We start from the raw sequence: 4,311 nt of genomic DNA, 5'->3' as shown, positions 1-4,311 counted from the left end.
CTGAAGTCAACAATTTTGTTTGTGTTTCTTAAGCTTTTTGATTTGCCTTTAGTTTAATACTGGGAGAGAGCCCAAACTATTTAGCTGGAATCAGATAAATCTTTGAGGAAACAACTCTTTGTTGCTGCTACAACTTCAGTAAAAATAAAAATACTGAATATAGGTGACTCTATTTCCACAATAGAACAAAAAAGACATTTTTTTAAAGCAGACCTTTATACATATTTACAAAATAAAAGAGCAACAGGTTTGTTTGGACTTCAGAGAAGATATTGGGGAAATCACAGGAGAACACTGGCACTGACACAAAGAAATACAGCAGAGAGGAAACACAAGGTCTTAGAAAATAACAGAGCAACACAACATCAGATTTTTTAAATAAACACTCCAACATACTGTAAAAACACTTTCTTCTAGAAATCCCATCTTCCACTTGTTTTCTTTAACAAATAGCCACATTTTTTTTAACATGAAGTGATCCCCAAAGGACTTGAATTTTGTCATGTAAAGACCAGTTGTCACTAATAAAAACTGAGAGTTGTGTAACTGAAGCATTCTTTTCACATTTAATCACAGTAGCTGTTCTCTGACTCTCAGAACCCGATACCCAGATCATCGCTGGTGAACAGCTGTCCTCACATCAGCCTCAGCAGAACCAAAAGGGGAGGAGCTTACACCTAGGAACATAAAACATGATACTCCCAACGACGGCGTCCTGATTAGTGAGAAAGAACTGTCTTTTTACTTTGGTTCTACTCCGTTTAGATGTTAGGTTTGAGACCAAACCCAACATGAAGTCCTGTCAGTGTGAAAGTCCATTAGAGCTGAAGTTATGTCCTGTTTCATCTCTGCTCAGGTAACGACTTTTTCAGCTCTCAGGTTGCTGGATTGTTAAACGTTGTGTTGTTGGAAGACGATTTGATGTCTCTTGTCAAATATTGCATAAATAAATCATATTTAAAGACCCACTCCGATCATCTTTTGATCTATTTCAATTATGATTAAGCCATTTTTAGCAAAATTGTTTTATAAAAAAGGTGTCATTTTCTAGGACATAGAGGCAGTATTTTATTAGAATTTTTTCTCTGAGTTGTGAGAGCTCTCTGTTCTCCTGCTAGCTTACAGCCCCTCACAACCGAACATTACTAGTGCATCAAAAACAGCCGTACGGTTTAGATCCAGATTCCAGCTCAGATGAGGAAAGCTAAGACGTTCGTTGATCTATTTGTTTACAAGTGGATGCATCGGAATGGAGCAGAGCTTGTGCCCCGCCCACTGTTTTTCTGTGTCACAAATAAGCTTTTTTTACAGACGCCAGCTCCTGATAGACCCTTTCATGTGACGTCAGACAAAACGGCGATTGTTCAGAGTGATTTGCGGTTTATGTCTATGGTTTAGAACAGCAAACTTGACAGCTGAACGCTGTTTAAAGCAATTTCACATAAATAATGAAAGGTAACCTAACCAATTGTTACAGAAAATTGTACAATATTTATTTTATAAAGGATTATTCAAAGTTGGGCTGCACGGTGGCGCAGTGGTTAGCGCTCTTGTCTCACAGCGAGAAGGCCCTGGTTCAAATCCCGGCTGGGACCTTTCTGTGTGGAGTTTGCATGTTCTCCCCGTGCATGCGTGGGTTTTCACCGGGGACTCCGGCTTCCTCCCACCGTCCAAAAACATGCTTCGTAGGTTGATTGGTGACTCTAAATTGCCCCTAGGTGTGACTGTGAGAGTGGATGGGTGTGTGATTGAGGCCCTGCAACAGACTGGCGACCTGTCCAGGGTGTACCCCGCCTTCGCCCTTCAGTAGCCGGGATAGGCTCCGGCACCCCCGCGACCCCGAAAGGGATGAAGCGGTCAAGAAAATGGATGGATGGATGAATTATTCAAAGTTGTACTTAGATTTGTGAACAATCTAAGACTGTTAATTAAAATACAGTTCGGCAGGACATTCATAAAATAAGTATTGTACATTTTTCTGTTGAAATTGGTAAGTTTATCTTTTATCATTTGCATTAAAGTGTGTTAAACAGCGTTCAGCTGTCAGCTTTGCCGTTATAAACCCGAACACCAGAAGTCACTATTCGCTCGGTCGTCATTTTGTATGATGTCACTGTGAAAAGGGTCAATTTGAATAAAGAAATTAAAAGTATATGTCCTCCATGATTAATCATAAAAAGACCACATGAATAAAATCACTAAAAAACAAAATTTTCCTCAGAGTGGGTCTTAAAGTCAATGAAAATATAAATAAGTTTAAGTAAATGTATTTGCTACCTGTAATCTGCTTAGCCTAATCATCCATTATTACAACCGCTTTGAGCAAAAATGTAATTTAAACTTTTACAAAAGAATCAAACTCAGTATTGCTCAGATATTCTTATTAAACAGGAGAGAATGAGCTACGCTCAATGAGAAGGAAGAGGAAGAAATGCTATGCAGCAGAGAGGAAGGTCAAAGCTGAGCAGATTTTAGCATTCAACCATGATGTCCTGTTCTGGAGCACACACACTTTGAAATGCGTTCCTCTGACTTTTCCTTGTTAAACAGCAGAAGAAGCTCACGTCCTGTGGGTTCTTTCATGTGGCTGAAGCCAAGAGGGGAAAGCCGAGGAGCCAAAAGCCGAGCCCACATTCATTTTCTTTCTCTCTGCTTGGAGGAGTCGCGGTTTATTTTTTTTTCCTGAAGCATCAAAAGTTTTTCCAATCCATTGCTGTAATCCCAATTTGGCAGATTTACTGGCTCTGTCTGTTTGAACTGTGCTTTGAGGTCCTCTCACTCAGATCTCACTAAAACTCACTTTGTACTAAACAGAAACACACACAGGCAGGAGCACAGGTACTGAGGTCGGCCATATTTTACTGGCTGTGTTCTTTACTCTGTTGCGTGGAGGATGAAATATCTTCACGTCTTCAACCTTGCTTGCATGCAAACCATACAAATTAAAGATCAGGTTTTATTTCATTTTGTTTTCATGACTTTGTCCTCCAGCTAGGATATTTCCACGTCTAATGCCATGTTTTCCTGCAGCTTTTATGGTAAATCAAGTTTATTTTTCAGCAAATTCTATGTATAAAAAGGGGAAAAACTATATTCCAACAGGATGAGCAAACTTACTAGGTAAAATGTAAAAATAAAAAGTAAAATTGAACGTGAGGTTAAAGAAAAGGCGCAGGTTACAAATTCAAATCAGATATTTACACAAATTTAAGCCAAGAAAATAATGTTAATAATAAAGATGAGACCACAGGGGGAGCTTATCTTACACCTTATAACCAAACTACTTCAATCTATACTAGAATAATAAATAAAGCTACACTGGTTTTGTTGCTAATATGTATCATCTCAAATTACAATGTACTCCCTTGCAAAGTCAATGAAATCACAAAATACCTTTAAACCTTTTTTTAATTAACGTATTTATTGTATGCTTGGCCTGTTTAATATTATGAAGTCACACTGTCTTTTTATCAGCTATAAATTTGGAACTTTTAGACTCTGATGTGGTTTCCTTTTAAAATCAAGAAAAAAATACTTTTAATGCATTTTGTGGCTTTCTAATTTTCATTTAACAAAGGCCAAATCAAAACCAATTCTTCTTTTTTATTGATATTGTTTTTAACTTATGTTGAGGTCTGAAGTAATACTATTAAATTCCTAAAAATCTCTTGATTTTAAGGAAAACTAACCTCATTAAAGCCGTTTTTACATTCACATTCAGCCTGGATGTTATTAGAGAGGTTTAAATGTCAGCACACAGAAGAAAAGACTTAAAAAAAAAAAAAAAACCTAAACAAACCCAACATATAAACATTGAGCATCTTTCCCAGCCAGCAAGGCCAAGTGGGTCCCATATGGTTCAAAAGTTGGCAGAAAATGTGGCCCCAGCTGTGTTTGCCCACATTGGCTTAAGTAGGTTGGCTCGCTACGCTAGCCAGCCTCCCGGTGGCAAGCTAGGTTGTAGCGAGCTCCACTGTATGGACTTTGCGAGCTTCGCTACAGCAAGCTTCACTGTGGCGAGCTACCAAGCTCCATTGAAGCAAGCTAGCGAGCTCCATTGTAGCGAGTTTCACTGTAGCGAGCTAACAAGCTCCGCTGTAGTGACCTAGCGAGCTCCTCTGTCCACTGGCCAGCATAGTGAGCTAACCCACTGAGTCCCCACTTGAGCCAATGTAGGCAAACACAGATGGGACCACCAACTAAACTGTGGACAAACACATTCAGGGCTCACATTATCTGCCCACTTTTAAACCATATGGGCCCCACCTGGCCCTGCTGGCTGGGTTTTGTGTTTGTTGGGGCAAGGTGACA

The sequence above is a fragment of the Oryzias melastigma genome, linkage group LG7, assembly GCF_002922805.2.
Source record: "Oryzias melastigma strain HK-1 linkage group LG7, ASM292280v2, whole genome shotgun sequence".
In the NCBI taxonomy this organism is placed as follows: domain Eukaryota; kingdom Metazoa; phylum Chordata; class Actinopteri; order Beloniformes; family Adrianichthyidae; genus Oryzias; species Oryzias melastigma.
This window is presented reverse-complemented; position numbering follows the sequence as displayed.